Source organism: Ochotona curzoniae, unplaced genomic scaffold (assembly GCF_017591425.1).
Source record: "Ochotona curzoniae isolate NIBS_2020 unplaced genomic scaffold, NIBS_Ocur_1.0 scaffold_2476, whole genome shotgun sequence".
Classification (NCBI taxonomy): domain Eukaryota; kingdom Metazoa; phylum Chordata; class Mammalia; order Lagomorpha; family Ochotonidae; genus Ochotona; species Ochotona curzoniae.
Genome location: NW_024467095.1, coordinates 7,665,319 through 7,673,784, shown reverse-complemented (window position 1 = coordinate 7,673,784; position 8,466 = coordinate 7,665,319). Strand labels below are relative to the sequence as shown.

The 8,466-nt window shown below is 39.9% G+C and overlaps 1 long non-coding RNA gene across 1 annotated transcript; it reads right to left on the bottom strand.

Annotated features, from left to right (window-relative positions):
- Positions 1–4,331: 4,331 nt before the first annotated feature.
- On the bottom strand, positions 4,332–6,181 carry LOC121170991. The gene is made up of 2 exons (XR_005886075.1): positions 5,556–6,181; positions 4,332–5,444 (listed from the first exon to the last, which is right to left on the bottom strand). It is a non-coding gene; the product is annotated as an uncharacterized LOC121170991 (long non-coding RNA).
- Positions 6,182–8,466: the final 2,285 nt, after the last annotated feature.

Below are 8,466 nucleotides of genomic sequence, written 5' to 3'. Positions count from 1 at the left end.
TCCAACTTTCGAATCCCATATTCCTGAAATCGAAAGCTGTGTGCCTTGTGCTCCGTATGTTCCGCCACGTTTTGAATGCTGACCTGGGGATCCCTGTGGTGCTGGCTAAAGGGAAAAAAGGCAGCACAGTCTTCTCCAGGTTTCAAAACCACAAGTATTTTTTATTTTTTTTAAAGATTTATTTTTATTATGTTTTATTGGAAAGGCGGATATACAGAGAGGAGAACAGAGAGGAAGATCTTCCGTCTGATGATTCACTCCCCCAGTGAGCGCAACGGCCGATGCTATGCCGATCCGAAGCCAGGAGCCTCTTCCGGGTCTCCCACGCGGGTACAGGTTCCCAAAGCTTTGGGCCGTCCTCGACTGCTTTCCCGGGCCACAGGCAGGGAGCTGGAAGGGAAGCAGGGCTGCCGGGATTAGAACCGGCGCCCATATGGGCTCCTGGGCGTGCAAGGCAAGGACCTTAACCACTGCGCCACCGCGCCGGGCCATAGTTTTATATTCTTAAGTTTTAATGTTTAATTTTTAGCTCTCATTTAAAGATCTGACAAAGTTGAGGGGATTCTCATCAAGCTCCTTTGGCATTTCAAGCAGTTTCATGAATATTTTTACTAACCAGCTATATAGTTGCATGATTAACTAGCATACTTTAAAAACTTTGAAGGAATCAAACACAAATCTTCTCTGAGCTATTGGCTTTCTCTTTATAGGCATTTAGGCAGATGTCTTTATTTCTTGTCTCCTGTGGGTTATTTCTGGATTGGAAACAAGCAAGTGTGTATCTGCAGTGACAAGTTTCACAAACACTTTGAGAACTATGTCCCATGGCTCTCTTAGTTAAGACCACCCCCTACTACGAATCAATCCATTTGCTATTCCCCATTTCCCTAAAAGTGCAGAGTTTAATTATGTTTACTGACTTAATTTTAAACATATGTATATTTAAATGAAGCCTATGACGGGCAATTCAAATATACCTGCTTACGTAAGAGGCAGCACTGGGGAAAGAAAAAAGAGCTCTTGTCCAAAATATCTGAAATATCCGAACCTCTCTGAAAACTGACTGCTGCATTTATAGAATCAGACTCATAATACATGCGACTGTTCTTCAGAAAGATTATAGAAAATGTAATTAAAGCAGTTTATTTTGATGATTTTTGCAGTCATCGTTCATTAGAAAAATCTTTAAAATATCATAAACTCTGCTCTAGATGCAGAAAGTGTAAACCTGCCCCCATTTTCTCTAATATATATTGTCTTTATGTGTGGAATTTTCTTGTAGGTTTAGAATTTTTTATAAATCACATAACATGATCAAATAAAAGCTTGTCCTTCTCTTGCACTGATGATAAAGAACACTAACATATTTAAATATTTAAAAATGTTTTTCCTGTCTATCATTGACAATAATTCGGTTAGTTTGACTGAGTCAGTTTGGACATGGTGAAGGCTCATGTGTAGTGGGCTGGGTTGGGCTAGTCTACAGCATCCATTGGTCTGTGTAAGACATGAGACTGGGGACAGAAATGGCCCAGCAATTGCCAGTATGTATATAGGCAGATGTTGGTGACAGATTGAGCCAGACCCCATCCTGGCAAACACACATGAGATTCAGGACCGTGATCACTTCAGATGAGGTTTCTTGGGGATTCCCCCCAAGTAAGCCACTGGACTTGAAACTCCAATGATGGGGAGAATTGCAGGATCAGTGGACTGACCACGGAGTGCATGTGTCTGAAATGGGCCTCCTCAATGGCTAAGATGGAACAGTGGATGGCATGTCCAGATACACAGAGGATATGGCAGTCAGTTAGGGCCTGCAGGGGGTATCTGGTGCTATAGCAGGGGAAGAAGGGCAGAAAAATTGCTGAACTATTCCAGCCAAGAGTTAGCAGCAAATGCCTGGGCGAATGGGAGCACTAAGGTGGACTGTGTCAGCCAATGGACCTTGGAAGGATTTCCTCATCCTTGGATTGATGAAATCGACAGCATTTCAGAACTATTGAAAACACTTAAGCAGAATCTTTGGTGTATGCTGCACATCAGCACCCTGGAATGACATTGGGTGGCCATTCCCCATCCCAGTTATTGAGGCAGCTGAGAGACTGGGTGAGGCATCTCCCCTTAACTCCCCCATTCCCCAAGATAAAGGAGGAAGAAAAACAATTTGAAAACAATGGTCTCACCCAATTTTCCCTAATCCTCCACCCTTCCCACCCTGAGCAACTATGTAAACACCATCAAAAATAAAAAGAAATTTTTAAAAAGGAAAATAAGCTGGAAATACATTACAGTGATTACAGCTACATTTAGAAATCAATAGGAAAAAGAAATCACTCAAACTCTAATTTTAAAGGTATCACCTATTGATCAGTAATTTCTTTGCAATTTCATCTTTGGACTATGTTAACACTTATAATTGTTGTTTGATTATTTAAGAAGCATAGTATTAATCACTTAAGTAGAGATCTAGGGTTTTATGAAAATTATGCTTCTATTTATCTTGTAAAGTGATAAGAGAGAAAAAAAATCCAAAAAAGGAAAAGAAAGCAAGGAAGCAGCAAGAAAGGAAGGAAGCAGTGAAGGACAGAAGGGAAGAGGGAGGGAGAGAAAGAAAGAAAGAAAGAAAGGAAGAAAGAAAGAAAGAAAGCAAGCAAGCAGACAGAAGATCTCTTTCTTTTTCTCTGTAGCTCTGTTTTTTCAAAGGACTAAATCTATCTTCTTAAAAAAGAATGTATCTATGTGTTTCTTTTTATTTAATTCATTTTAAAAATATTTGTTTGAAAGGCAGGGGAGAGAGAAAGAGATCTCCCATCCACTGGTTAATTTCTCAAATGTCTACAAAGTCAGGATTAAGATACACTGAAATCAGGAGCTTCAGATGGGCCTCCCATGCGAGTAGAAGGGAACCAGATTCTTGGTTCATCCTTTGTTGCTTTCCTAGGTGCATTAGAAGAAACTAGATTCTAAGCGAAACAGCCAGCACACAAACGAATGCTCCTGTATAGAATGAAGTCATTGTAAGCTTCGTAAGGACAGCTGATGTGTGATTTACTGACTGCTGAAGGCATTTGTACCAGTTTAATATTCATATCTATTTATGCCAAAACTTGGTTGTAGGCAAAACAGTTCAGACGATGTGTCAGATGGCTACTGACAGAGAGGTTTGCAAATCTGTTTCCACATTCTTTAAAGGAAGGAAATTATATAAATATGTCAAAGTCCCATGAAAATAAACAGGACTTTTTGAAAGGAAAACACAACGAATGACAGCCTACATTTCTTGCATGTGTTCTATGCCATTTTAGTTTTCCACCAAACTGAAAGAAATACGAACAATGGCGCTCAAACATTGCCTTCAAACACAAAGCATTATCCATTAAGAAAACAAAAAAAAAGATTAAGAAAGCAAAGTGGCCAGTTCTTCCAACTTCACCCGGGTTGGGGCTGCATACAGTCCATGTGCCAGTCACTCTGCCACCCATCAACTTCCATGTGACCCAATCCAGTACAGCCACTACCAGCAGGAGATCACCTGCCAGCCAACCTGATTCCATCCCAAGAGCCTGCAGAGGGCTTAACGGCCAGAGAAAAAATACACCAGATTTCAAAAAGAACCTAAGAACCCATGTCTGGCTTTGTCTCATGGATTCCACCCACATTGTGACTGCTCACGTAAGAGGCCCAGCTTATTGCCAGGCAACAAACCAAACCCTTGCACTGGAGGGGAACACAATAGTGTTTCTCCACATTTTCCTTGGTATTTACTGTAACCTATCATTTCAATCCAGCACAAGATAGCTGAATGCTTCTATTCCTATCATGGGCTACAAAAAGAAGAAGGAGAATAAGAAAAAATTGTGTCTATGAATTAAGGCATACCTGCATTAAAAATCGCTGGAACATTCCCGTTGTCTTCCAAGTCACTTTCCCTGACCCCAGGAAACAGCCAGGGTTTGAAATGGGAGCTGCAAACAAAAGTTAAACATTTTTTCTTTTCTAAAATGTCACAGGAGAATGAAGGAGAAAGGAAAAAACAGAAGCATAAAAAGATAGAAGGAGAAAGAATTAAGGAGGAAGGAGCAAGAAAGGTCTTTTGGAGGAATTCGAGGTTGTTTTTCTCTCGCTCCAAAATGAAATAAAAAAAAAAAACTGTTCTAATTATTATGAGTACTTTGAAATCTGACTAATCAAACTCACTCCAATCACCTTTTTTTTTGTTATGTCCTGATAATCAATAGAATGAATTCCTGTTTTTCTCTAGCAAGTTACCGAGACAAAAGTGTAACAAAGCTTCTTTAAAAGTCTAGAAATTGCTAGTAACCTTTTCCCCCCACAGTATACTCTGCCTGAGAGTGTCAAAGATTTGTCTGAAAGAAGTGACTTGATAAACATACGTGTCAACCGCCTTGCTTATGTAAATATACTACAAAAACCCAAGATGCAATATTATATTGTGTTGATATAAAATGATTGTGTTTTACTTTCAGTTCTAATTTGTCTCATGAACATTTTCAGCCTCAATATTACAACAAAAAGCGCATTCTACTGCATATTTTTCACTCTAGGTTAACACTAGGCTAACTTGAACTACTGTTCAAGATTGCCTTACCAAGGCTTTTTTTTTTTCTTAAGGAAAAACAATGTTATGACATAGAATTGTTTCTCATTGTTCTAATTTGGTTAATTTTGTTCTTGTTCATATGGGATTTTACTGATTGAAGTAACCGATCACCTATTTAAGATATCCCGAATTAAATAAAAATAAGAACCTCTTGGAAGGCACAGATATTTACAAGCTAGGAACAGAAGCAGAAAGGAAACGTTCCTTTCTGTACAAACTGTCCACTAAGAGCTGAAAGAAAGAAAGAAAAAACGAAAAACATTCCACATTGAATGTTCTGAAAACCCATCTTAAAAATAGTACTTATTTTACATTTGATGAAAATGAGCCAATTAGTATTCTGTAAAAATAAGTTTTTCCATAATGAAATTCCATTAGCATGCCATTTACCCTGAAAGCACTCTGGCTTTATGTATTTTTTGGTGCATATGCTTCTGTGATCCCACCCAACTGCTATTTGTTTGTTTTGAAGTCAATTGGGTATTTCTCTCCCAGAATAATCCAGTCTTTCAAAGATGTTACAGCAGTCCCTTCACTTGTGGAACGGTTTTTTCAACTGCAAAATGTAAAAAAAAAAAAAAAAAAAAAATCGGTCTCTTGGACACCTTCCAGAAGAAAATTCCGCAAGTCTGCGATGCCTGTGCTATTATTTCAGTCGCATGAACAGCTACAACAGATCACGAGTGGCTGCGGGTGGGGGTATCCGTCACCAACACAGAACCCAAAGCTGCCAGGCTACCTGTTCCGTCGAGTCACACACGTTTGAAAAGATGGCGTTCGACTTTTATCCGTCATCTTTTTCATCATCTAACCGCTAATTCTGGTAAAAAAAAAAAAAAAAAAATCATTGTAACGGTCACATGAGTAGATTTAGCTCCCAACACGCAAAATATTGTTATATCGGAAATTTGCGTTGAAAGAAATGACATACTTAGCTGCTTCATCTTCGACAGCTGGAAAAGACGGCATAGGACACGCTTTTGGGGACGCAACGGAAAACTTCAGGGATGTAAATAGTGCATTACTCCATTTCTGCTTCCGCTGGAGTTCACTTTCTAATTCTCCAAACTGTTGTCTTGACAGGTCTGTGTTCCCCGGCCAGGCTGCGGTACGTTTCGCTGCTTGTCAGACGCCTGCTCGCTCGCGCCCTTTTTCATTATACAGTATTGCTCTGTGCTTAGCCACTGTATCCGTTCATGCAGACATACTCTACCTTCCGTCTAACACTAAAATTGATTTGCTAGGCGCCCCTTTGCTGCTTCGCATTGCACGTCTTCCCATTGAATTTCTCGTGTCAAGAACACAGCTCTGACTTTCTACTTTCAGCCTCTGAAATCTGAACATTCTTTGGGTTTTCTGAATATTTAAATAGCTTTGTGCCTCATGTCAATGTATTTCACTCGATAGTACTTTTTCAATGCGATCTTGCATTATGCTTTGAGAGAATTCTGTGCTTACTTTAATTTTAATTTCAGATTCTTTCTGCTTTAAAATTATTAAAAACTTACTGGTCTTTTCAAGCAAGTGGATGGCAGCTAAGCCTTTTTGGTAAAATGCAAAGTTCCTAATTAGTATTTTCTTTAGGAAATGTAAGTTAAAAAAAAAAAAATCCCTCTATCATGTAACATGGATTTTCCTGAAGGTAATTGCTGATTTTCAACACACGGAATAGAATAAGAAATAAACAATTTGCTTTTAAAAAATCTAAATATCTGCAAATAAGTGACACAAATATGTTTTCTCCCCTTTGCAAAAATGAAAGAAAAGAAGGTAAGTTAGCTCAGGTCAGCAAATCTGTGACCTAAGTTGGCACCTGGTCTTTGATGCTCTTAGAAGAAAACAGAGCCCCAGCATTCACTGGCTAAAACACATCTGTTATGTAGCACTCCGTTTTAACTGATCAAACTTGGAGACTTTTGGAAGAGTAGGTCAAAGTTCAAACTTCTTTCCAAAAGTGTAGCCATTGTGTATTGAAATACCAAAGATGATTCATTCAGTCAACCTAATATCTACTCATCAAGGAAGAGAGCGAGCTAAGAAGGTATTATAGCTTTCTCTAGCATAACATGTTAAGTGCAGCATTCCAATCTAAAAAGGTGGAATTGTTCCTTTGAGTAAAATAATTAATGAGCCCAACGGAAGGAAAGCTGTTACGAGAGAGACCTCTAGTGGACAAACAAGCAAGTGCCTCTGTAACGGGGTCCTTATTGTTTAGTACCCCACTGAAAAGGACTTTGAGAATGGTGTTTCAGGCAGTTTTCACACCACTGGAAGCTAAATTCCTTTTTCTACTTGGTCCATGCTGCTCGTAGATGCAAATAACACTTTAAGAGCAAAGGACTTGAAGGACATTAACTTTGCAATCAGATACTGAAAAACAGCTGGCAGGTGTCTAAGAGGAAAGCTAAGCAGATGTGTGAAAGAGAATTCACAACTGGAAACATGGCATCCACTACCGTTTTATTTTGTTTTGAAGTGATGTGTTCACTATAAACAGTTTCTCACATATAAAAACATCAAAGCATTTTTCTGTATGAGAAGATGAAGAGGAGGTAAGATCTAGGAAGATTTTATCAATTTCTCTCAGATCATAAATTGAGTAATAAAAGGTGTCAAGTGTTGTAATTTGTAAAGAATGCAAAGGCCTGGGAGAGGCATGCTACAGGGGGACCCAAGTCCATGTTGAAGAAACACGTTGCTTCTGAATGGTGAAGTTGCTCATTTGGCTAATATGCCTTAGATTATTCCTCCTTTGTTCTCCATAAAATTGGCATTTAAATCATCCTCTGATGTATAATCTCATTTTAACCACTTATTAACATTTCTGCTTAAAACAACAATAACAGGACCCATGAACATCCGGATGCGTTCCCTGGCTGTACTTCTAGGACGAAACTGGAGAGAAATCAGAATCTATTCCTTGTGCTGGTAATTAGATGGGAAATTCTAACTAGATCCTCAGGTCACCCGCTGGGGCTCAGAGAGACACTGTGAGCCAGAGCCACACAGTGCAGGAAAGGGTTCCAGGCATAAGGAAGAGAGTAAACTGAGTTCACAAACAAAATTGGCTCAGAGCACTGAAATCCAGTATTTATTTTTATTGGAAAGACAGATCTACAGAGAGAAGGAGAGAAATATCTTCCATACGCTGGTTCACTCTCCAAGCGGCCACAATAGCCGCAGCTGAACTGATCCAAAGCCAGGAGTCAGGAGCTTTTTGCGGATCTCCCACACGGGTGCAGGGTCCCAAGGCTTTGGCCTATCCTCTACTGCTCTCCCAGGCCACAGGCAGGGAGTTGTAAGGAAAGTGGAGCAGTTGGGGCGTGTACTAATGGCCATATGGAACTGCAGCACATTCAAGCAAGAATTTAGCCACTAGGCTAATGCTTCAGACCCCAGATATGATTTTTTTTAAAGATTTATTTTTATTATTTTTGTATTGGAAAGGCGGATATACAGAGAGGAGAGACAGAGAGGAAGATCTTCCATCCAATGATTCACTCCCCAAGTGAGCGCAACGGTCCATGCTATGCCGATCTGAAGCCAGAAGCCTCTTCCAGGTCTCCCACGCGGGTGCAGGGTCCCAAAGCTTTGGGCCGTCCTCGACTGCTTTCCCGGGCCACAAGCAGGGAGTTGTAAGGAAAGTGGAGCAGTTGGGGCATGTACTAATGGCCATATGGAACTGCAGTACATTCAAGCAAGAATTTAGCCACTAGGCTAATGCTTCAGACCCCAGATATGATTCTTAAGAGCATGACGACACCTGTAGGAACCAGTTTTTTACAAAAACAGTGTCTGAAATTCTCTTCTGGAATAACTGCCCATATACATTTTCAAGAAAC